Source organism: Sturnira hondurensis, unplaced genomic scaffold (assembly GCF_014824575.4).
Source record: "Sturnira hondurensis isolate 20B ecotype Veracruz unplaced genomic scaffold, ASM1482457v3 Scaffold0008480, whole genome shotgun sequence".
NCBI classification, from domain to species: domain Eukaryota; kingdom Metazoa; phylum Chordata; class Mammalia; order Chiroptera; family Phyllostomidae; genus Sturnira; species Sturnira hondurensis.
The window spans coordinates 819,094-846,055 of record NW_028081111.1 but is presented as its reverse complement, the minus strand read 5'-3'; the positions used below and the strand labels follow the sequence as shown (position 1 = coordinate 846,055).

General features: G+C 42.9%; 1 protein-coding gene across 1 annotated transcript in view; it reads right to left on the bottom strand.

The window, feature by feature from the left end:
* NCK2 (NCK adaptor protein 2) overlaps positions 1 to 26,240 on the bottom strand; it is a 146,563-nt gene extending 120,323 nt beyond the window's left edge. The window contains exon 1 of the mRNA XM_037054982.1: positions 25,993 to 26,240. The gene's annotated coding sequence lies outside the window, so the exon portion shown is untranslated. The remainder of the gene's footprint in view (positions 1 to 25,992) is intronic.
* Positions 26,241 to 26,962: the final 722 nt, after the last annotated feature.

The window sequence follows — 26,962 nt, the reverse complement described above, 5'->3', positions numbered from 1 at the left end:
GACAAACGCCCCTACGAGAAGAGAAAGGGACCAGAGCCCCTCCTCTCTCTGCCTTGTGAGGACACCACCACAGGATGACAGCTATCTCCAACTCAGACAGCGGGTCTTCACCAGGAACTCAATCAGCAGTATCTTGATCTTGGACTTCTCAGGCTCCAGAACTATAAGAAATAAATACCTGTCGTTTCAGCTACCTATCCCAAGGTATTTTGTTATAGCACCTGGGGCTAAGACAGTCTCTTTTTAAGAAATATTAGCTTAAAAAAAGACATTCTTTCATCATGAGGAAAAAAAAAGTTTTCACCTAAGCTATATGATGGCAAAGAATGACCATATATGTCATGTATTTCTCTTGAAATATATGTCCAAAATAAAACTTAGTTTCAAGTTTCTCACTATAAAGTCAGAGTGAAAAATGAAAAAAAGACAGAAATAGTGATATTAACATCAGGACTGTCAACACTGAAAACTGAAACTACAAGCAATCTAAAAAATTACTTAGCCCTGGCTGGTGTGGCTCTGTGGACTGACCACTGTCCTGCAAACCAAAGGATCACTGGTTCTATTCCCAGTCAGGGCACATGCCTGGGTTGCAGGCCAGTTATTCAGCTGGGGACATGTGAGAAGCAACCACATATTGATGTCTCTCTCTTTCTTTCTCTCTCCTTTCCCCTCTCTCTAAAAATAAGTAAATAAAATATTTTTTAAAAAATATTTAATGCAATATATCTTACTTCCCCAAAATGATTTTCTTGAATACCTAAAATAAAAGGTTACAAATATTTTCAAAAATATTTTTCTTGACCTGTTAGAATAAAGATATCTGAACATAAAATAATGAAAAATAGCTCAGACTATTAAATGTAACATGGTAGGCAATGGAGATGGCTGTGACTTAGTACATGAAGCAAACTCTAAATCACGCCCTCATCAGGTAATACAAATCAATGGCCTAGGTTTCTGGAGCACAGCTATACCCTTTAAAAATGATAGATATTCCATAGCCTTTCTATTCCTAAGGAAATGACTTTAAATGTGATCATTTGTGATCACACACACCCTGATAGTAAGTTTCAGCACTTTTTAGTTGCAGAAAAACACTATTTCAGCACTCAGGAAGATGACCTCACAAAGTGTGTACCTCAGAAAGATAACAGCCAGATACAAACACCATCCTTCAAAAAAAATCTTTAAAATTAGAGCCACTAAGTCTACTTCTACCTAAGTTACACTAACAAAAAAATTTCATCATACTCTTAAAGTTAAAAGAATTTTGAGTAAGCCAAGTCCAAAAGATGACATTTTTTAAAATTCTGATTCTTAGAAATTCTTTTTGCAACCACACCACACTCATACGACTCCTGAACATTCTTCCACCATCCCCTCCTATTCATACACTTTTTCCTTGAGTGCTACTTATTAGTGCTTTACATTATGTAATTAAACAAATGCAAGAAAATATTGTCATGTGACAGGCAGCATTCTCAATGTGTTTTTTACTCATGTTAACCTTCGCAAAAATCCATTTTCCAGTGAAAGCTGAGAGGCAAACTTAACTGGTCCTACTCAAAGTTCTGGGGGTGGGGGTAGGGGAAGATCCAGACCCCCATGCTCAGGTTCCAGCATCCGGAATTTAAAAATTACAAGAAAAAGCTAAAAAGCAAACATTAAGAATATGGAAACATCACGCAAGGAAGGAAGACCAAAGACTAAGCGAGGAATAAAAATCCTCTCTTTTCTCAGGTTTTCCTCCTCAATCAGTTGTGTTGGCAATGCCACAAGGTACACAGGCTTTGCACAAAGCCTTGGAGGTGCATGGACAGCTGGCCTCCTGAGGACTGCAGGTACAAGGACCTGGGGGGCTGCTCAGCCAGACCAAATCTACTCTGTGATTCCACAAGACAAGGATGGTGCAGCAACTTCATCCACACATCCCATTTTTTAGAAAATCTGCATCTACAGATGCCTGAATTCTACAGTTTGGTTCTTTTGTAAGGCATTATAAGTAGTCACAATTTTGGTGCTACGTTTAAACAGTTTGCATCCCTAAACTTCTCAAGAAATGTTACTATATTTTTCCTACATTTGCTTCCTGAGAACCAAGAACTGGGGGAGTTAGCAACACAGTGAGAGTCGTGATTAGTCAACAGAGGGTAGAGAAGAATGTAGAATGAGAAGGCATCAGCTGTTTTATAGGAGTGTTCTTAAATAGAACACAGGCAGCTGGGGAGGGAGGAGGGAGGGGATGCAGTCTAGGGCTCTCGATGTGGTATAATACAAAATATATTTGGTCTTGATTCCCAGTTCCTGGCATGGAGCTCCTAACACCCTTGGAATTTCCTGAGCGATAGGAGCAGCTTTTGCTACCCATAATTAGCCCCTTAGGACCACACCCAAGTTAATGAAGTGACTCAGGGTGGGTCCTAGGATAACTTCAAGATGGCCAAGTTAAGACAAACCATGTGATTAGAGGGTGGAAACTTTCAGCCCTACCGTTCAACTGCAGGGAAGGTGGGGAGCTGAAGACTGGGTTATAAAAACTCTGGAACTAGACTCAGGGAGCTTCAGGGCAGGTGAACACACTACTTTGCAGGTGGCATCCCCATAGCGGGAACCTGGGCTCTGCGCCCTTGCCAGCCTACGGGTCTCTTCTATCCAGGTGCTCCCGAGATGTATCCTTCGTAATAAACCACCGGTAAATAGTAAAGTACTTTCCTGATTCCAAGAGTTGTCCAGCAAACTACCAAACCTGATGAGGGGGTCACGGAAACCTCCAATTTGTAGTCAGTCAGTCAGAAGCACACGTGGGCCAGGTCCTGTGACTGGCCTCTAAAGCTCAAGATATTCTTGTGGACAGAGCCCCTCCCCATGGGGTCTGAACTATCCCCCAGCAGTGGTGTCACAGCTGAGCCGAACTACAGAACCCCAGGTGGTGTCAGAGAGCCAGGGGTGGAGCAAGTCCAGCTGGTGTCCTATTCTAGAAGATCAAATACACACTGAATTCCAGAGACGTACAAAAAAACCCTGAAAAATCATGTATCTCCCCAGTAATTTTTTATAGATTGTAAGTTAAAATGAAATTGGGCTGAATAAAATACATCACTATAAAATTAATCTCATCTCTTTCTTTGTACTTTTTAATGGGATTACTAGGAAACTTAAAGTAATGCATTTAGCTCACACTGTGACTTGCATTCTACTACTGGATGGCACTATTTATATATGTTCATTTCTAAAAATTTAGGGACTGAAACCCACTTTTCATCTTAAATTTTCACATGCAGAAAGCGACTACCTAAGCATGTGAGTAATAAAGGGAAGAAGGAATTAATCTTTATTACCTGGCCTTATATGCTGAGAACTAGTCAGTACTGGGCACAATTTCATCCTAACAACCCCTCAGTGAGGAGCATCATTCTTGTCCCATCGCAGGAAAGGCGCCCAGCCCCAAGCCAGTGAAGTGGCAGAGCAAGGACCCAGGTGGAATAGCTTCTGGCTTCACTGCCATTCTTGTCTGCACACCAGGGTAAGGCAACTTTTTCTGGAGAATGGCCAGGTAAATATTTTAGGCTTTTGAGCCACACGGTCTCTGCTGCAATGACTCAACCCAGTCCTTGTAGCATGAGGGCAAACACGGGTCATATGTAAATGAACGAGCCTGTCTGGGTTCTAATAAAACGTATTCACAGCAGGATGGGAGCCAGGTTACAGCCCTGCTTACAGCCCTGTGGACTGTAGTCTGTCAACCCCAGCTCTCTACTGCAAAAAACAAATAAATACAAGACAGCAGGCACAAAATAGAGTCACTTAAGCTAAGCCTCAGGTCACCAAGATGAGACTTGACTTAATTACAGCTTCAGTCTCTCCCAGAAATGGAATTTTAAACTAGTCAATCAGGAATCACCTGGCCAGCACTACTTAGGTAACATGCCTGATAGACTCCATGCCATCCTCCAGGGTTTCCAACCTTTTGGCATCTCTGGGCCACACATTAAATATGCAAACACTAACAAAGACTGATGAACAAAAAATAGTTTTTAAGTAAATTTACGATTTTGTGTTGGGCCATACTCACAGTCATCCTAGGCCTCACGTGGCGGCAGGTTGGACATACCTGCAAGAAAAGTGACCTTATAATAATAAACCCACTTTTTTGCCTGGCATAACATCCTTGTCCTGCTCCCTTCTGCCTATGAGCCTTTCATTTAGCATGGCTACTTGAAGATCCCTTCTGAGAGATTAGATGCTGATTCATGACTCATTGAATCAAGTCAGTAAGATCTTTAAAATAATTACTCAGTTGAGTTTGGTTTTGCAACCAAACCATGAAGAGACACATATCTCTAAACAAGTGATTCTATCCATCCTCATCAAGGCATCAAAATATAGTATGTATAAAGGATACCTTTTGGCAAATATTATTTAGGTTATTATTGAAACAAGGTTTATTGGGAAGGCCAAACTCTGCAAATTAACTCACTGTCAGGCCTCTAACCTCTTACTGGACACCATAAGTAGGCCATTTAGGTTTTGTAACTAGGGGTATTAAGTTAACAGCATATTACATTTGGTTCAACAGGTATAATGCACGTGACAAAAATAAAACTAAAAAAAAATATTAAGGGAACGTACAGTAGAAAGCATGAGATGAAACACAGAAAACAGTCTGGGCCTCCAGGTCAGAGTGAGCCCTGCTTCTCAAGTGGGCAAGGGTAACTGCCATGAGCCCTGCGCTGATGTGTGTGGCTGCGACACAAGCAGCGTCGCACACCTGGGCAAACGCCCCATGGGTGGCAGGGTGGCTCTCTCCATGCCTAACCTCACCTGTTCCCTAGGTTTGCAATTTGACCAACCCTGCAGGCAGCAGGAGAACAGAGCAAGAAGGCTCTGGTGAGTTTTTAAGCTCATTTGAAAACTTTTAAAAATACTGACTCATAAATCTAACATTGCTCCATACAGATAGAAAGGGTTAGCCAAAAGTTAATTTACCTTTTTCCATATGATGGCTATAGTAGAGCTTAGTTGTCTTCAACTTCATCTGAAACAACTGTTAGACTATATTGTGAGAGCTTCATATCAGTGTGCATTAAAAAAACTTACCAAATTATTGTGCAGCTATGTTAGTATTGAAGATGGGAGAAAATAGCATATTTTTAGCGCATTATGCTTTATTATTTAAAGAAAGGTAAAAACACAGCTGAAATGCAAAAAAAAAAAAAGATTTGTACAGTGCATGGACAAAGTGTTGAGACTGATCAAATGTGACAAAAGTGATTTGTGAAGTTTCTTGGTACTATTGATATTTTGGCCAAAAAATTCTTTGCTGTGTTGCGGTCTTATGATGAACTGGAAGATGTTCAGCAACAATCCTGGCCTTTACCCACTAGAAGCCACTAGTGGGAGATAGCTGACATATTGGAAATATCCGAATCAAGTTATTGATGAAAATGAAGAAGAGTCCGGAAGAAACAAAATGGGTATTTTGGTGAACCCAATAGCTTTAGCAGGGGGAGAAGCCCTGCATGCTCACCAACTAGAAGGCCAAGTAAAAGAAGCACTGTGGATTCAATTGGGGCTGGTCAGCCTGTTCTCTTGGAGACACCCTGCTTCCTGGTTTGTACTGCACAGACCACCCTGAAGGGGGCCTGGTGGATGATACAAAGGGGAATACATCACTAGAGAAGAACATCTAAGTGAGGTAAGAAAGGGAGAAAGAAAAACATGAAGTTCATCCCACCCTCTAGTGGCTCCCAGCACTGTCCACAATGCAGACATCTCCTGGGGGAAAGAGTACCCACATTCCCTGTGTCTCATGCTACTGTCCCTGCACCCACCAAGCTCATCTTCTTCACTTAAACCCACACTATCTGCCCCCCCAATTCTTTCATTTTCTCTCCCCCTCCTCCTCCCTCCTCTCTGTGTGTGTCTGAGTTTGTTGTCTGTGCCTGAGTTTGTTTTGTTTTGCTTAATCCCCTCACATTTTTCACCCAGAAAATTCTTTCATTTTCTTTAAAAATCTTTTTAGAGGGTACATTATAAAGTTATTTCTGCTATATCTTGAACCAAATAGAGAAAATGTCAAAAACTTAATAGCCCTGGCTGGCACAGCTCAGTGGATTGAGCATGGACCTGCGAACCAGAGGATCACGGTTCGATTCCCAGTCAGGGCACATGCCTGGGTTGCAGGCCAGTTCCCTGCAGGGGACTCACGAGAGGCAACCATACATTGATATTTCTCTCCCTCTTTCCTTCCCTTCCCCTCTAAAGATAAATAAATAAAATATTTTTAAAAACTTAATAAAGAAGTAGATTTGTAATTTCAGGGAGTTCTGCTTGGCAGTAAGCAGGATCTAACCAAGGAGCAGCAAGAACAGCTTGAACTTGCACACTGGATTAAGTTACCTACCACTTGGCATGCACCCACCACACACTGAGCAGCTTAAAATGACTCATGGTTATTGCCTCAGTTTCTACGGGTCTGGAGTTCGGGCATGGCTTGCTTGGACTCCTAACTGGTTACTCAACCACAGAGAGCTACAATATATACAACTAGCTAGAGATTTACATACCACTCTAAACAGTGCGTTTGGGAGGTCACCTACCTGTTACAGGTGTGGCCAACTTACTAAAAATATTGGCAACTCCTTCTAACAATGCCTTTAGAGATCAGATTACCAATGTAAAGAATAGTAGTCCCATTATCTGTCTCACTTGGCCAGTGACCAAAAAGAGGAGAGTCTAGTTCTGTCACCCACTTTGTGTCCCAAACACAGCTCCAAACAACAATCTGTTGTTAACAAAAACTAAACCCAACCTCAGGTGGAAAGGCAGAGGGCTAAGGCTGAGGATATTCCGTACGTGACCATAGAGTCCCTTCAAAGAATAAGCCACAAGCTAGAAAAGTAAACTCTACTAAGAGCTGGCAGCAGTGCCCAGCCTTGGGACTGTGAGGGTGTCCCAAAATCAATCGGTGAGTACTGGCAGAGTCCCTGGAATTCAAGGACTGATTTAAAAAACATGGTAGTCACAGCATGTGCAAATCCAGTCCATGTGTTTTGCAACCACAATGACACTGTCTTAGAGTCACGGTGCATGAGTGGCCCTCTAGAACACATTCATGCAAAATGCCTCTGAGGGACCACCTAGACTCTGACTTTCAGAAGCAGTACAATTCAGGTGAAATTGGTATTTACACAGTAAAAAACGAAACTCAGTGTGACCTTCTAGAAGGCATTTTAGCAACACATACAAAAAATCATGAAGATGTCCATGCCATTTAACTCTGCCAACCGTCCTGAAGGGACTTGAGCTAAGGAAAGGGTCCAGCAGAAGAGAAGAAATGCACTGAAAGATGGACACAGACACTCTTCTACAGAGCCAAACTTTCAACAACCAAGTCGGCAGACTGCTTCTACAACTGATGGAATTAGATGTCACGCAACAAGAAGACATTATGAAGACTACTAATCAAGTGAGGAAAATGTTCATATTAAACAGAGGATAAAATTGTACAAATGCTTACAAATGTAGAGACTAATTCCAAATATGAAGTTTCCCTTTTAGGATAATATGGTCACAGGAGGCATTGAGAGTTGGTTAGAATGTTGTCTTAATTATCAAAAGAAATTCCACTGGAGAAACAAAAACAAAAACAAAAAACACATCAACGCCAGAAAAGATTAAGTCTCAGAGCCAGGTCTCAATAGGGTATGCATGCTGTTCTTCCAGCTCTTTTTCCCAGCCGTGCTGCAAGCCTGGGAAGAACAGTGTAACTGATGAGAGTCATTCTGCTTCCTACTCACTTCAGTCAGAAGGGTGGGCCATTGAGTCTGCAGGCAGCTTCAAAACTGAACCTGAAGCAGAGGCAGGCTGCAGGCTTCTGTGGGACGTGTTCAGATTGCCACACAAGTTCAGTGATGATCAGGGATGCAGGAGTTGGCCCATGCACTACCATTAACCTGCACAGTGAAGATGCAAGCCAGCCAACTCCCAGGGTCACTACATACATGTGCAAACATACCACCACCTGAAAACTCTCCAAAGAGAGGCTGCCATGACTAACTCTCAGATAAATTACTCAACTTCCCTAAACCACTTACCTATTCTAACCAGGGGTAAGGGCGGCCTGGAGGTTTGTAGTGAAGATCAAATTAGACAACGCATATGAGATGTCAATAATCACTGAAAAAATATCAGTGATTATTATTATCACACTGAAAACTCAGTAACGTTCCTCCACACCATCCATCATTTGAAGGGACCTTCCTGCAGTTCGTATTTATAATTCCTATGGGAAACACAATGCACACAAGGAGTATGTCAGTTCTGTTCTCCACATTATTTTTTATTTTATAGCATATTTCTGTTAAAAATGGGGTCAAAAACTCCAAGGACCATTTTTCCATTAGGCCCCAAGAGGCAGAAAGGCAAACTCTTTTATGCAGGAGATTTTTAGAAGTCACTGACACTTCATTGTGACATCACCACAAACTCCTAAGTACCAAACCCACAACCTACCCCAGTCACTACGCTGTTGAATAATCACACGTCCCAGAAGACCAATAAGATTAGGCTTTTTTAAAGCTAATTAACTGAACACATATTTTCCCACTATGACAATTTGAATAATTAAATTTACAAAAACAATGATTAGAATTTTTATCTGATTTAAGTAAAGTTCTTTTTAGAGTTTTCTTTTAGAGAACAAATTTTGTTTTACCCACTTGGAGGATGTCTTGTCATCACTGCACTACTAGAAATGGTCCTGTTAGGCAGCAAAATTAAACGCCTTTTCTGTGATGCCCATGTAGGCCGTCTGTGGCCAAGGCCTAGGTCCCAACAGCTTGTTATCAAACAGAACCACACCCAATCCCCAACCAGGGCCTCCTGTGCCTCCTGTTTAGTTTTTGTTAACAACAGATTGTTGTTTGGAGCTGTGTTTGGGACATAAAATGGGTGACAGAACTGGACTCTCCTCTTTTTGGTCACTGGCCAAGTGAGACAGAGATAATGGGACTACTATTCTTTACATTGGTAATCTGATCCCTAAAGGCATTGTTAGAAGGAGTTGCCAATATTTTTAGTAAGTTGGCCACACCTGTATCAGGTAGGTGACCTCCCAAACGCACTGTTCAGAGTGGTATGTAAATCTCTAGCTAGTTGTAATATATGGAGTAATATATGCTCCTTTATATTTACAAGTATACCAAACAAGAGGTTGCAGCAGAAGGTCTAACAATAACCATAATTTCAATGTAATGATGAGAAGTTGTTCAAAAACCTTCAATGTACCTGCAACTACTATGATGTGATATGAAATTACCAGCCGCTTCTCTGATAACTGTGCTGCCTATACTTAAAATGGAAGGAAATACTAAATCGCAGTGAAAGGCTAGTGAAATACAAATGTAAGTTTCTGCCAGCCCAAGTCCACAGACCCTCTGAAACCTAATCACTCACAGTGGAGCCCCTGGGTTAAGGACTCTTGAGTTTGGGGAATCACTCAGAACTTCTGTTAGGTCATGAAGCCAGGCCATCATCAGATTGGACAAATTCCTAGATTCCAGACTTGAGGCAGGGGGCTACAAGAGGGACCTTTCAGAGCAGGGGGTACCCGAGACCAGGACTGGGCTCCTCTGGTCTAAGTCTCTGACTTTCCTTAGTGCGTTTCCTGAAGAAAGGCCCCTTCAACTTGACAGCTGGAAAAAAGCTAAAGGGGTCACCATGTTCATCCCACTCTCATATGAAAATTATGCTCCAACAGACTTCCTATTAAAAAACCCAAGGCCAGCCAACCCAGAAACACTGTCCTTAAATGTCTGTGTCCCAGCAGGTGGAAGTTCTTATTTTCACACCAAGTCCTTTTCTACACAAGCCATCAACTCACATAACAAATTAAGTCAATACAAAAATTTAGAAAAAAGATCTTTTAAAAAGTTATCAGAAATCTGAAGACCAAAATAGAAATCATAAATTATTCTTCATCACAGAGCCATGGATTTAAAGGCAACAATGTTCAAAAAAGCCACACTACAGATGTCTGTATTCAATTTTAATAAACAAAATGCACCAATGTAAATTATATTCACATGAATGAATACACTGAATCTCTCTATTCTTTGTAGCTTTGGGAAGGGTGAAACAGTAAGTAGTCTCCCCACAAGAAGACTGCCACCCTCAATTCTCAAACCATACCATTATGAGGGGAGAAGAGGGGAGAAGGGGGTAAATAGGAAAGTGAAATAGGCTACTGGCCTGAATTCTGATCCTTTCTATACCCAAGAGAAAGGTCAATAACTCTTCTCCCTCTGGAGAAAGAGGCTCTGGAACCTCTGGAAAGAGGCCACTGTAGAAAAAGGGGCCCTCCTGAGCCCCTCCCCAAGCCACCTTCTGAGCCAGTTTTTACCTGGTCCAGATCTCCACTGGCAGGCACACCTGGAGCTGCATCACAGCACCTGGGCAGGTCTTGAGGGCCACCAGAGCACACCCAGGACCTCAGACTTGCCCTGTGTCTACAGAAGGAAGTGCTCCTTCCCTGGGCTAACATCAAATGGAGGACACCATCACTGGCTCCAAAGCTCCCTCCAGCTGGAGAAACCACCTCAGGCCACTGTCCTTCCCCTTCTACCAGGGGACCTGCCTCAGGCCATTTCAAAGCAGAAAGCACAGGTGGATTTGTTGGTGGTTTTTATTTGCCCAAACTTGGACAGAGTCTACAGGACACTGTTATCTACTCACTCCTTTTCACACATATGTGACAAAACCATTTTCAGGCAAATCTGGCATTTGGCCCAGGCTGACTCTTACAGAGCAGGGTTCACAGCTGTACCCTCACTATTTCCCCCTCTACTAGAACTCTGAGGGTGTCATGCTGAGGAAGAGGTTACCCAGAAAGCAAAGAATGACCCTGGGTTTACACAAAATAGCCACACAAACAAGATGTTCAGGAGGAACAGGGTTCTTAAAAGCATGGGCAGGTGGTCAGGACAGAGAGGCCTTTTGCAGGGGAGACAAGGGACTAGAAACTACTGGCAGGGAAGAGGTACAGGCAGCAAGGAGGGTCTGGGGGCCTGATTCTGAACACAGCTACACATTCAGGGGAAAACAGTCAGAAGGGTTCAAATAGGATAAGCAAAGGTGGTTCTCAACCTTAAAAATGCATCTGAACCACCCAGGCAACTTGTTCCACAGGAAGAATTCCAAACCAACCCTTGCCAGTAGACTGGTTAGTACGTTCAAGGCAGACCCCAGGCATCTTGCATTCCTCACTTGCAACCCAGGACCACACACTGGAAACACGGCGCTGGCAGCTCAGGTCTGTGCTTCCCTCCTTTGGAACACTATCAATTTTGATGACCACTGAAAATCTGCCTCTTCTACGGAGAGCAGATAAATCTCCCATGTGGAATTCCAAATACAGTAGTTCCCCCTTATTCAGAGTTCCACCTTCCAGAGTTTTAGTTACATGCAATCAGCTGCAGTCCAAAAACATGAAATGGAAAATTCCAGAAATAAACAATTCATGGGTTTTAAATTGCAAGCTGTTCTAAGTAGTGTGATAAAATCTCACCCTCCCGCTCCAACCTGCCAGGAACATGAATGGTGTTTTTGTTCAGCATCTCCACACTGTAGGTGCTCCCCACCTGTTAGCCACCGAGTGGCTGGAAGGTTTATCAGATCCATTATCACCGCATCATAGTGACTGTGTTGAAGTCACCCTCATTTTACTTAAACATGGCCTCAAAGCGCTGGAAGTGCTGCAGGCACTGCAGCTGTGCCAAAGAGAAGCCCTAAAGTGCTTCTTCGAAGTGAAAAGGTAAGGACAGTACAATGAGATATTTTGAGAAAGAGAAACCACATTCACATAACTTTTATTTTAGTATATTGTTCTAAGTGGTCTGTTTTATGATTAGTATTGCTATTAATCTTTTACTGTGTCTAATGTATAAATTAAACTATCTGCAATATACAGATCCTGTATCAAAGAAATGTACACCTGAAACTTATACGATCCTATTAAGCAATGTAACTTTTAATCTAATTTTAAAATAAACTAATGAATTTAATTTTTAAAAATTAAAAATTAAAAGTTACTAAACATTTGAAGTTAGTTTTAAAAACTAACTTCATCATAGGTGTGTATACATATGAAAAGACACAGCATATATGGGGTTCAGTGCCATCTACAGTTTCAGGCACCCACGGGGGGTCTAGGGCGATGCCTATAACTCACTACAGTGTACTGACTATAGCACACGATCTCCAATCCCTCCAAGGAAGCAAAACCTAACTGCACCCTCTTCAAGCGACCCCCCAGTAGAGATCAAGGACAGATCAGCCAACCTGACGGTGGACAAGCCTCACGACCCCGGCTCCAGCCAAGTGGTCACCATGTTGTCAGCATGTGCTCCTAATCCAGTGCAAGGAAACGGCAGTTCAGCCTCGGTGTCTTCCTCCCAGACTGCAACCCCAGTGTAGCCATGAGAAAAGCTCCAGACAAACCCCCCTGAGGAACCAAATGACATTAGAAAAAAACTAAGAAAACAAAGTATGGACTTCAGTTAATAACGTACCATTGTAAGGTAAATGCTAATAATAGGGGAAACAGAATGCTGGGTATATGGAAACTCTTAATACTAACTTTGAAATTTTTCTATAAATATAAAACTACTCTAAAATGAAAGCTTTAAATATTTATGTACTACATATACATAAATAGATATATACAAAGAATAACATGAATGTCTTTTCAACATTTACAAACTGTACTTTGAAAAGCTAGTAAAAACTATTTAACAAAAGGAGATAAACACTTTATTAGCTCAACACAACAGAATAAAGTAACCACATGGCTGAGACAGTACATTTGCTGTTTTTCAGAAAACACATTATTTGCACTTCAACATGTAAAATAATAAATATACTGCATCAGTTTCTGAACAAAAAGGAAACCTTGTTCCCTAAATGAGACCCAACACGAACTTATTAATTCACATTGACTTCTCTCTTAACAGGGTTCTTGAAAGCTAGATATCAATGAATTCCAATCCATCTTTAAAACTGCATCACAAAACTCATATTAAATTCTCATTATTCTCAAATTAAGTTATTTTGAACACAAAGCATTAATTATAGTGTATCACAATTTAATTGTGATATATAACGAAAACTGTTTTATACTAATCCATGTCATTGAAAGTTAAAGAAAATGTAAACTGGTTCAGTGTAAAATGGAGGGCAAATCACCAATTGCAATTCTAATGGTGTGAATGCTAGCATTGGTTACTGCCACATACTAAACAGAGCTAAAACAGAAACTCCAAATTCGGTCACCTCTGCAAAATACTTTTGTACCAACTTCTCAAAATGGCACAATGATTTGGGAACTGGATTAGGCAGAAGTCAAAATTTCAAACACTGCATTTAAAATATACAAAACAGAACATCTATAATGAAGTAAGAAATGGTTTCGTTTCAAAGGAAACACTTCAAACTAGACGATCAGTAGGGTAAGAAAAGTAAACCTGTAAAATATCTGGACAGGATTGGTTTACAACGTATTCATTACTAATCCAGGCAAAGCAGTCATTCGACAAAATAAATCTGTTTTAGACTAAAATGTAAAGGCATTACACATTTATGCCATCATCAATTTTAAAAAGGGGAATAAGGAAGTATCAGTGTGCTAGCTAATGCCACAGTCTCATTAAGAACACCAATAAGGAGTTTTACTAATTTTTGATATCTAAAGGACTTAAGCAAATGCACTTAAGTAGTATAAACTGTACTTATACTCTATAAGTAGAGTTTAAATTATCTTAAAATTATGGACTAGCTGACTCCTACATCAAGTGATCATCCTAAGCAAACAGACAGCATGACCCTCACCCGGGGAGAACAGCAACAAACCTGAGAAGTGAGGGCAGGGAACTGGCCCCAGCTACGGGGATGAAAGGGGTTGACAACTGGCAGGTGGAACCATTTCTGCTGAGCCTCGTGCCACTATCTCCAGGGTTGGTTGCCTGTACCCTGAAAAGAGCTTCAAAAGACCTCGGAGAAAATATTAGCATTATCCTTCTGTAGAATAACTGAAATAAATTCTTCCCAGCCTTAGGAACTTTCCGTGTGCTTTCCCTTGTATCTCTTACAGGATCCCACACAGAGGTGGTGAAAAGTCACATTGTACACTTGTTACTTGGGATTAGAGTTGACCGTGAACCTATAAAATGTCTCCACATTGGTTTGTAAGCTTCCTGGGGGGAGAGTCTTTGTCCGGTCCTACTTCCATAGCACCTGACGCTAGCGCCCACGTAGCTGGCACCCCTAAGTATTAACTGTGTCACAATTTAGTTAAGCAAAACTGGGGCAGCAGTCCGATTTATAGGTCAGATCAGTAAGAATAACGCAGGTTTTCTCCATTTCCATGCACATGCTCATTAAGTCATATAACTAGATTCACAAAAAGTAACAGTAGCAAAAATTTACCACATAAGTCAATACGTGCCACTCTGCTTCAAAGAAACTTCTCTAACAAAGAGCTGTACAGTTCCATTTTCGAAATAGGGAATGGCAGAGCAATAAAACATCTGTTAAAACATTGGAACTAAGCCCTCGTTTCATAGAAGACAAAAACAGAGGTCAAGAGAGGTTAGAAATTAGCGATGCAACTTGAACCAAATTAACAGCAGGTGAAAAAGGGAACTGACATCTGCATTCTTCACATGATACAAGATGCTGGAAGTTCAAATTTAGAAGAGTAGCTAAAGTTCAGAATAAGCCTGTTGTAATCCAGCTCCTCTTATCATTAAAAGTCAAGAAGTTACTTGACTTTTATTTTCTATTTCATATTTGGATGATATAAATAAAAGACGAAATTGTTGACTTCTGCCTAATCCAGTTCCCAAATCATTGCGCCATTTTGAGAAGTTGGTACAAAAGTATTTTGCAGAGGTGACTGAATTTGGTGTTTCTGTTTTAGCTCTGTTTAGTATGTGGCAGTAACTAATGCTAGCATTCACACCATTTTATTTTGAGGAAGGAGCCTTGAATAATCACTCCAAGGCCCTATTGCATGAAGTCCAGGGTCTCCAACTCTAGATTTGGGACATCTCACAGAAACCCCAGGCCTGAGGCCTCTCCTTGACCGCACACCAGTGAGACCCCTGTGGGCCAATCACTGTGCCCTGTGACGCCCGTTCCCATCTACACAATGGCTGAATATCCACACTGGCCTCCCCCCACCAATGCTATAAGAGACAACGCAGGCACCAATGAGAATCAGATGTTTATACTGTTTATAGCACATAAATCCAGAATTAAGTCTGTCCAGAATTACCATGGATTTTTCAGAGGTCTTTTGCCTGAGCATGGGAGGATTGAGAAAAAGAAAAGAGTGACTGTATTTTTAACTCCACCAAGATTAGTTGACAAACTTATAAAGTATTGGTGTGGTATTAATCCTGGTAACAAAACAAAAAGAGAGGAGACAAGAAGCTACCAAGTGAAAACGAAGGGCAATCCAACAGGAAATGATTCACACAAACTAGATCTACATAAAGCCAAGGAAACTTCTAACTGACAGCCTTCTTAATGTCTAGGTTGCTCTGACTCTGTCAGAGCAGCTTGCTTATGGAGAAGGAAGTGTGGGCACCAACATCCTATTCCAGGCCAGCTAACAGGCAGCTCTGCCACTAACCCAGACCTGGGAGTCAGAGACTAACAGCCAAATTATCATTTTCCTTTTCCTTCCCCTGGAAAAGGTCTAATTTGTGGTATTTTTGTTCTCTCTCCTCTGAAGAGTTTATTTTTTAGAACTATACAAAGAAGGAAGCACATTTGAAAACTTACAGATGTGACCAGCTCAAAGATAATGAAGCTGAACCTAGACTCATGAACTTTGGTAATAACAAAAATATTTTTTTAATATATCTCAGTCACCAATTGTAAGGTTTTCAAGCTAAGTAAACAGATATCTTTGATTAGTCCAAACACTGGAAGTCAATTACTTATTAAAAGAAATTTATAAGGGGCCTGCATTACTTCTTTGTAAGTGAACATTCTAAGGGAAAAAAGTTTTTATCACAGTTTGGCAAGATATTAAAATGTTCCTCACAAATCAGCATTTCACATTTATATCATCCAAATATGAAATAGGAAATAAAAAGGCAATGTATGCCATACTTTATCACTAACAATATTACAGATAAACCATAGAAGTCAGTTATATTAAAGTATCTCCTTTACACATTTAATTGAAAAGATGTTAAATAGTTTCACTCTCTAAATAGGTATTATTTTTCATGTTTATAAAACTGGGAAAAAAATCTCCAAAAGGGTGACAATGTGGAAGAAGACATGTGTCATTAATTTATGTAGATGTTTAAGCAAAGTAGAGCATCACTTAGTTCTATCAAGGCTGCTGAGGCAATGCCATTTGGGGCCAGGTAATTCTCTGTTGTGGGGCAGTCCTGTATACTGTAAAAATGCTCAGCAGCATCTGTGGCCTGTCCCCACTGGACACCAGAAGCACGCCCAGTAAGGACAATAAGAAAATGTCTCCAGACATGACCACGCATCCATATTAGCAAAATTGCTCCCAGTTGAGAACCAATAATCTATATATAGAAGTAAAGGTTCAAATCTCAATTAAGTTTTTAAAATGTTAACATTTAAAAAGGTATTTTTGTATTTGTAATTTTATTCCTTAATCCAAACCTAACAGCTAGTAAGATCCAAGAATAAATGGGAATTTGTACATATTAATGAGCAGTATGTTGAAAACGTATTTTTTTCCTTCAACACATAACCCTCACCGACCTGAGACATTAATGAAAAGAGAATCTACTTTTTGTTTTTGGAAGGGGGACTCAGCTTTCCTGAGTAGGGCTGAGTCAAGGTTAAGCAGAAATTACACACTAGAGTCTGAATCTATGATGGATCAGCTGAACTACAGTTCCATCCACGCACGGCCCAAAATGAGAGTTCGGACAGTAGAACTCTACCGCTTCTGTAGAGAGTAATGGCAGAGTTTCTGTATAGACACCACTGGGTCATGTCTACTGAATCATGGAAAACAGACCTACTAAGGAAACTACAAGAAGGGAATGAAGCAAGAAAGATGGCTTAATAAAGGAAGGAGAACTTCTAAATACAAGCTAGGCAGGTCCAAAGAAGGCAGTAACTAAAACATATTAAAGGGAAAACCATGTGAGTTCAGATAACGAAGACAGATGGTAAACAGACGACCTTAAGTAAATGGTCGGGGGTTGGGGGAGTACATTAATTGAGTCACATACTGTGAAACCCAGAGGGGAGACCCAAAAGAAAAACCTGGTTTTTTTTTATCTGTTTCACCAGGTTCTGCTCCTAAATACGTTTCTTCAAAAAAAGTTTGAACAGTTTCACTATTTATCTATATCAAATTTCCTGAAACTGTCTATATAATAACTCCCTAACTCCTTGTTATTTCTTGCTCTCTTAAAAATACTCGAGCAGCTCACAGATTTTATGTCAGTGTCCGCAGGCTGGCATCCACCACTCAGAGCAATCAGAGAGCTGTTTACCACCAATCCAGACCCCTACCTCACAAACACAGACTTGAAAACAGGGACACAAGCTTTGGAAGTGGTTGTTCTTGAAATGAATATAGCTGAAAAGAGGGAAAGAGAGCAAGCTTCTCTCTATAGTCAGCCTCATAAGTGGCACAATTCAAATAAATATTTGTTGACTTGCAGACATCCTTAAAAACTCAACCAAAATTTCTAAGACATTAAACGGAGGCACGTCCTTTAAGGAAAATCACCCTGGACACTGATGAGCTTTGTCCTATCAGATGGCCACTGGCGCCTTCTTAGACGTTTCACTATGACCTTACCTTCTTTGAACATTTCTCACTCATGGCTGCCCCACCACTGTTCGAGAAATTATCAAGTTGAAGAAAATGAATTTTGCTGCTACTCTTCCTGAAACATGCTACACATACGGAGCTGGCCACATGAGAAGCAGCTTCACTGCAAATCTAAGCCTACGAGTTGAAAGAAACTGCCCAAGTGGCAGCCCATCCGAAAACCACCGTGTCCCTATGTCTTGGGACACAGCAGCCTGCCCCAGCAGAAGCACCAGACTCTTGGTTGTGTGTCAGGTCCATCTGCTGCAGGGGAAGGCTGCCCACCACTTTGATGACTACAAGAGTCTTCCAAAAACAGAAGGGTAGGGTTAGGATGCTCTGGCACTACAAAATTCACTGGGAATGGCAGCCATGGTAGAAGGTCCGTCCCACTGGAGTCTTGTAATAACCATCTTCCAAAAATCCGGATTGAGACTTGACCTGGCCTCTCTCATGACCTGAGAAGGACATTTCCAAAGCCACTTGGGGATCTTCAGGACCCACTGAAAGCTGCTTCAGGACCTGCACACATGTCATAGGAGCACAAAGGAAAAATATCTGATATGTTGGGCTCCCAGGTTTTCTGCAAGCACCTACCTACCCACCTTCCCTTTACTAACAGTAGCTCATTAAGGAAAAATAGCTGCAGCTAAAAATGGCCTCCTCAAGGGTCTCCCGCACTCACTCCTGCTTCTTCAGTCTCCATGGTGGTAGAGATAGGGTGGGGACCTAACCACAGCTCTTTATGAAAGGGCACAACCGTAAAGACCTGTGAGATAGTACCTGTAGAGCAGGCTAGTGGTACTTGCAGACCACTCTCAAATTAAACACTGTTACCATAAAACAGAAAACCTCTTCAGTCACCCGATCACTGCGCAAATCCCTCAGCAATAGCTCTCACTGGGTGGAGCCTGCTCCCACACAGATCACCAGAGAACTCATCAGGAAAGCAAATTCCCAGGCCCCATTCCAGACCTCTGCATCACACATTCTGGGGCGGGTCCAGTGACTTGAGGTTTAAGGAGCCGTCCAAGGAACGCCAATAGCCATCTCAGAGCTGGAGAGTTAGCCACTTTGAGGACCACCAGTCTGTGGTAGGTGTAGGGAGGGGCCGGAAGAGAGAAGCAGCAAGGTCAATTGCATTCTATAATGCTCCCGTGAGCTTCCATAGCTACCCCTGTGGGACGACTGGAGTAGCTCAATTATTCGTTAAGTTCATCCAAAATTCAGGGTTTCCTCCACCTCTTAGCTGATTGGAAGGGTTCCACTCCTGATCAATGACTTCCCATCAATATTTCTCAAATCGTGTACCATAATAAAAGTTTACAGTTCTGTTTATGTATTTTCAGACACATTTTACTGAAGAGATGGTGACCTAACTTAGTGATAAGAGGAGACTCAGAAGTCGGACAGTCTGAGTTTGAGAGTCACAGATCTGCTACGTACTCTTACTAGCTGTGACCTTAGGCAAGGTAACCTATGTCTCTTCCATGTCCTGATCTATAAAGTAACCACACTAATTTTTAAAAATAATAACTCTTTGAGAGGCTTCAAAGAGTTATTATTTTGTGTACAATACTGAGAACAATAATTACAATGTGTGATATAGGCTGTGTGTTAGGGGAGAAACTAATGATCACTAAAGAAAATACATAATTTTAGCTTCTGTACTTATAAATTAAGAACTTAACATGTACTAGAAATATATTGAATACCAATACCCAAGTGAGTTATTTTACATCGATAATTTAACCTCTGGAATTCAAAACATTTTAAAATATCTGTAAAATGTATGAGGTATTTTCATTATATGTAACCAAATCTGATTTTAGTACTCTAAAATTGTTTGAGTGCATGAAATACATTATTATTTACAACTACACAGATTATACCTCTATCAATGAAGAATAATAATGGCAATTATTTTTACTTCAGGTTGTTTCCACTACTCCTTTTTTAGCTATCTTACCTTCAAAAATACAGAATAAATGAAGCTTAAATCATATAAAATGTACAGACCTGCAATCGCCAGCAGGCAGCCACTAGCCTCACGTGGCCACCTAACACTCCGAATGTAAGGAGAGGGCACGAGTATGCCGTAAGTGTAGAATATAAGTCATTTCAAAGCCTTGACACAAATAAAACAATGTGAATTATCTCACAAATAGTGTTTATATGAATTACATATAGAAATAAAAATAGATTTATTGGGTAAAACAAAATATATTATGACAATTAGTGTCACTTGTTTCTTTTTACATGTTTTATGTGGCTACTAGAACATTTAAAATCACGTCTGTGGCTCACATTTGTGACTCTCATTATTTTCAGTAGGACAGTAGTGCTCTTGACAACCCAGCACCTCACAGGGCATTTCCAGGGAAACACTCCATGCTGAAAGAGACACACAGCATTTTGCGCACTTAGTCTCTCTCCTGCTGCAAGGGGCTCACAGTGCCGAGGCACAGAGCTGTCGATGACTGGGGCACCATCATGACAAGGGTAAACACTGAATCGGCAGAAACTCATAAATTTTGGCATTTTGTAATCACAATTAGCAAACTGTCATTTAGGGTGTAGCCACAGGTGACTATAGTGGCTTGGCGCATATCTTCAAGCCGAGAGAACACCGAGGACTTGGGACACTGATCTCAGGGCAGCAGAGAGCCACCAATGTAGACTATGGCCAGACCTGAATATTAGGGTGCAGTGAGCAGAATGAATTGGCAAGAGTGGTTAGAAAGGTATTTTGATAGTCCAAGTGAGAGAATAAATAAAATGCTCAGCAGGGCTGAGATATAAGAGATCTTTTGAACGTAAAATCAATATGATTTAGACTTAGCAGGTGAGGGAGAATTCAAGGATGACCAAGTTGAATAGACAATGGAACACTGAGAAGACTGGCAAGTCAGAAGATGGTGCATATAGCTTGTGCCATTCAGACTTTCAGGTGGAAATTATCAGCAAAAAGTTGGATAATTCATATGAATGACAGAGTGACTGAACGAGTGAATTGTGAATGAACACACACATCTGAGCTGGAGAGCTGCCAGTCACATAGACATTTCCCCCACCCTTGTGCAATCATCTCGATCCACTCATACTGGCCTAGGTCAGATGCATTCACGCATTGCTCAAGGTGTACTTTACAGGCACTGCCAGGCACACCCACTGAAGGGACACGCACTCCCATGGTGAAGGCCGTGGTCACAGCAACAGCCAGCCCAGAGTGGATGGCCTCTGCCCCAGGTGACCACCAGCCTTGCTCTCTCACTTTGCTCTATTCATCCAGGACCAGGATACACTTCCATGTCCACCAAAAATCCAACACTTTCTACAGATCTCATATTATATCATGACCCTAATCCAAAAACAAAATGCCTGCAGCTGAATCCATATGTTAACATGCCACACAAGCTAAGGGTCAGCATCCATAAATGGAATTAACTCAACATTGTTATCTCTACATCATTCGACTTAAAACCTGACCAGAGCCTGGAAGCCCATGCCAAGGCTGCTTCTCTAGTTCCAGGTCCTCTGACGAGCAGTGAACTTCTATTCCCTCCTCACTCCCCTGTCACTCCCACTGCTGTCACAAGCCCTGGCTGGTGTCCTCAAATATGCAGATCCAAATCTGGGTGAAGGAAGCAACGGGACTTCGTAGTATAACCAGCCTTGTTTTTGATCAGTTACGAATTGAACTGTCCCCCCAATACTCATAAGTTGGTCCCTAACTCCCAATGTGACGTATTTGGAAAGAGGGCCTTCAAGGGGTTAATTAAGGTTACATGAGGTCATAAGAGTGGGATTCTGATGCAACAGAACACTGGTGTCTTCATAAGAAGAGACACCAGAGAAGAATGTGCCTGTGAGGACCCAGCAAGAAAGTGGCCATGTACAAGCCGGGAATAGAGACTCACCAATAATCAAACATACCAGCACCCTGATCCTGGACCTTCCAGCCTCTAGAACTGGTGATAGATTTCTGTTTTACATCCAGTCTATGGTGTTCTGTGATGGCAGCTTAAGCTCACCAAGAGGCACACAAATAGGAATAAACATTCTTCAACTTGCTGGCTCCTAACAATGAAGGACAAAAGTTCCCTGATCCTGCTCCTGTCGGCTCCCCTGAAATGGCTCATCTTCATCGAGTCAACTGAAATGTAGAATCGGCTGCCACCAACATCCGTTCACATCTGCAGCACAACAAAAGCACAAGGTCTATGACACGCTGTTCCATCTGGGTGTGATGCTAGTAGATCAGTAGCCTCATAAAAATAACTTTACCCAGCACCATTTTGGTGTTCCTTATTAGATGCCTGTTTAGCAGGTGTGCACAGTGCCCATGTAAGGACTTACACCCAAGTTCAAGATTTGTCATCCTTGGTACTCTCCAAGCTCTAGTCTCCACACACCGACATGAGGATAGGGCCAATTTTACCACATCATTTCAAATATTAAATATGATGGCATATGTGAAAAGCAATTTGTAAACTGGAATTTACCATTACTAACATTAGCATCTTTAATTTTTATCTATGGCATTTTAGATCTTCATTAACCACGGACCAGCAAAACCATTCCATTTTCCAAAACTGTCTCAAAAGAGGAAATTGCAGCATTTAAACTCTGAGTGCACTTGAAGCTTCCTTTCTTAAAAAGATTAAAATACAAAAGGTATGAAGTAAGGTGTCACTAAACACTAAATAACTAACTTACCAGGCCAACGTAACAATACTTTGCCCAGAGTTTCCAGTTCAGGTTGACAGGGACAGACAGGCAATCTACTGAAAAGTAATGTATTTAGCAAATCCAACAGCTAATTACACAGTTGGGTTTGTTTTTCATTTTACTTTTGTTTATTCACCTTTTTTTTAAAGTTTAGGTTAAGGACAAAAGTGATTGATTTGACAGAATTTACCAAATAAAGAAGCCACCAGACCAAATTCTCCCATTATCTGCATATCCTGGGGTTGAAAACTTTTACCATGTCAAAGAGGTTCTAATCACAGGTTCTCCTTCTTTTATTACTCCTTGTCAATAGGAACCCAAAGCCCCAATAAGTCAACAGGCTCAGAATGTAATATTCATTTGTTCAATCAGGATTTGTTGGGCATCCATGTGCATAAAGTACAAACACAAAGAAATGTTAGGGCAGACTGTGATCAATCCTGTGTGTTTGTGTGTGTTGGGGGGAGGGTATAACTTGCTAATGTTGATTATACCTTCATAAATATACATACTTTGGGACTGGTTCAAAGTAGAACACAAGAAAAAAGTCTAATTTTTAAAACTGTGTTACTAAAGTGGCCTAAAGAAATAAGAAACTATTTTTACTTTAGCTGCATATTTTTGATAATCCATTAAAAGGCTGTCTTGACGGCCTTCTAAGTTGCCCTACCTCAAACATTCAACAACATGCTACGTGATATCATTTTTAGCTTAGGCCCTTTGAAAACATGCCATGGAGGGTTTCCATCATTCATTTTAGGAAAGAGAAGCAATTTGAAAGCCCCATTTGCAAACCCTCCAGATGGGAAAACTAATTTCCTAGGCCTCTAGGGTAACTTCTGGGGAATTTCCAGTTCACTTGTGGGAAAAAAAAAAGTTAGCTTACTACTAGTTTCTCCAAACATTGTCCACTGCCCTCCCAGTCCCTGCAAGCAATCTTCAGCTTTTCAGCCAGTGAACCTCATTTTTTAAGGCTGAGATGGGATGACTGAAGCCTTTCCCCACCACCCCCAGGGGTACACTGCAGGTTAGTTAGCTTATGTGTCCCAGAGAGCAATACAGCCTCATCTCACCAAGGCAAATTAACCTAATGCGAGAGAGCAAGTAAAGGACTCAGGTCATTCTGGGCAATCAGGGAGTCTTTATGATATTTTAAAAGGTTATCCAATTTGTGCACATGCAAGGAAGGTTTCTGGTATGTTTAATGTGGGTGTAGCTCTTTTCTCAAATACTGTATATATAATATCTGTTTGTGGGAAAACCTTGATAATCCTGCCAATGCAAATGACAGAGGTTGAGAATGTGGCAGGGTCCAAGAGAGCAGGATGAAGGGAATTTAAGTATGTAATACATAATAAAGCAGAACACAAAGCCTGGAAACAGACAGCTACCTGGAATGCACCTTAAACCAGCCTCCACCCACTTCTCCACAAGTGGGCAGAGGGAGTTGTGCAGCAAGTCAATTCTCTGGACAGCAATTTGCCACCCAATTTCATACTTTGTTCAATCATCAATCCTGGTGAGTGTTTATGTGGCAGCTGAGAAGCTCTGAGCCCTGGTGGGGCCTCCAGAAGAGCAAGCTGAGTCAAAGTCTTCCAGAAGCTTACCACTGCTTAAAGTTCTCAATTTCAGCCTCAAGCAGCTGCAGAGGGAAAACCATTAAGATCCTGCCATCTTCTTCCATCAAAGCTACATCTAACCAACCTCAAGGAGAGAAATATTAAGATAGGATTTTCCCTTGTTGTCACTGCTTCACAAGCATGGTTAGCACCTGTTTCTGGGAAACCCCTGTTCCAATAACCTAAAAACTGTATTTCCAGCGCAATCTCCGCAGGAAGTCCATTTCTTCTACACATGTCCACGGACTGCCATTCTTTTTAGATAAATGCCTCAGGTGTTTGATTCCTGTTACTAATTTACCAGTTTATCTAGGAACACTAGGTAAGGAGTGTTCAGGAACAAAGTTTAGATATGTTGTGATAGGCTAAAGCACCCCAGGGTCTGCTTTTTAAAATGACTAAAAATTTCATTTTTAGCCATTTTAAGGTTTGAAAAGCATTGTTGCTGGTGACATCAAAAATACGAAAGTCACCCCAAATTACTCTCATTCCTAACAAATCCCCTCCGGAGACATGGGAGAGAAGCCTCTTCCGGAGACATGGGAGAGAAGCCCAGCTCTGGGCCTGGAACAGGAAGGGCTTCCCCTACCTGTGAGACCCAGACAAGCCACGCCCAAGGGCCTCCCTCGGTTCAGTTTCCTTTTGGGTCAACAGAAAGAATGGGTCTTCGTGAGGGTTTAGGGTCCTCAGCCCCTAGCACTGGGATCTGCTCACCCCATCATACAGAGGCAAACTTGGCAGACTCAGCCTTAAACCTGTTGGCAAAATAAACAAAGCCAAATACAGGGGAAACTGCCAACTGAATTGTCTTGAAGAGGCAAGCGCGGACTCCAAACACGTTCCTGCTTTGTCCCTGAAGTTGCTACAATACTAAAGTCAGGAGCTTGATGTTCAACAGTCAGGGACCCCTAGAATCAATCCTTCGCAGACCTTCCAACACGATCATTATTGTATACAAATTAAAGCGTTCTTCAAATTAAACCCCTCCACAGAATTATACCCTAACTGCACTCACACGAGTTCCAGTCAATGTCTTAAAAGTCACACACCAATTTCTCCCAGAACCACTTGGTGGTTAAATTGCCCTGAATGAACCGAGAGGGCAGAGTGTAATGAGAAACTTTGTTTTAGGTGGTTGTATGAATCCTGTAAATCTGGGACAGAACACAGAGCCTCAGACCCGGCACAAAGCGCCTTTGCCCAAGCGAGAATCTCCTTTATGCGATGTGACAGCACCTTTGTGAAGGATCATAAACAGTTCCAAAAAACACAGTAAGTTCTGCAGACCGCGCTCGGCCTCCCGCGCCCCTGCGCTGGGACTGGGCGACTCGCCGTTATTCTTCCCAGGGTCTCGCGCACCGGCAACCTCGGCCACTGCACAGTCCCATGGAGAGCCCCGGGCCAGCCGCCAGCCCGCAGGCCAGACGCTCCCAGCGCGCGCAGGGGTCTCCAGTCCGAGGAACTCGCCGACCAGGCCCCTGCCCCGGTCCGCGCCCTCCGCGGCGCCCATCTCCCCAGCCCCCGTTCCCGGGGGTGAGCCTCGGGCTAGAGGGGGGAAGGTGCGGAGTCAGGAGGTGCCGGCAGCCCGCGGCTACGGGGCCAGGCCGCGGCAGGGCCCAGGGCACTGATGGGGCGCGGAAGGGACCGGTTCCCTGGCCCCTTCACGGGTGCGCCCCGTCCCGCGAGCCCGCCGCACTCCAACTCCGCCGAGCGGCCCAAGTTTGCAGGCCCCGCCCGGAGCCCGCCGGCAGCGCTTACCTTGCCTCCCACCGCCAGCCGAGGCCGGAGGGCAGCGGCGCGGGTCCCGGGGCGGCGGCCGCGCCCTCCCAGGCGCCGCTCTTTGTCTGTTCCGGTACCTCTTCCCGCCGCTCGGCGGACGCTGCCGGCCCGGCCGGACCCCGCCGGCCCGGGCGCCGCGAGCCTCCCGTCGCCCGCCGCCGAGCCTCGCCGCCGCCCGTTCCACCGCACGGCTCGGGCCTGACAAACCCCACAGCGGCGGCGACCCCTCCCCCGGCGCTGGTCGCCCGCCCCTCCTTGCTCCTCCCCCTCCTCCCGCCGCTCCTCCCAGCTGCGCCGTGACACCGCCCAGGGTCCGGCCCCGCCCCGCCCGCCCGAGCGGTAAGAGCACAGACCCACCTGGGGGCCGGCAGGCCGCCTCAGGCCCGCACTCGCCCCGGCTGGTGGCCACGCCGGGGCAGGACTGCGCTCGGGGACCGTCAGCCCGCGGGGCGCGCAGCCACCCAGCCTCCTGGAGCGCAGCGCGGGGTTGGAACCGAGGGGTGGAAGGGTCCCCACTCCTCAAACGACTTGCATGGGGAGTGGGAGGCAAGGATGAGGTTGAAGGGAAAGAGCGGAAATAAAGACCACAATTTCCAGCCTCCGGTGACCGGTGGGTGGCCTTCCCATCCCCTTTTTGTTTGTTTGATTTTCTTGCCTCGACGCTCTAGTAGTTTGGGGACTGCCCCCCTCCCGGAATTATTCCCAGGGCACTCAGCAAAGCAGGCCTGTTGTCCATCAGAAAAGTGACTTCCATAAAAATGTCACTTCCTCTCTGTAATTGCTTGTGGGCATATTTATTTATTTGCCTATTCTCTATTTACTTTCCCAACCACACACTTTTTTACTCCAACACTCTCATCGGAAGCTCTTCTGAAGAGGAGGAAAGGAAACCCAATCTCTGCTGCCTCCCATGGGTGGAGTCCAGCTGAAGCACAAGCACAGGTCAGAA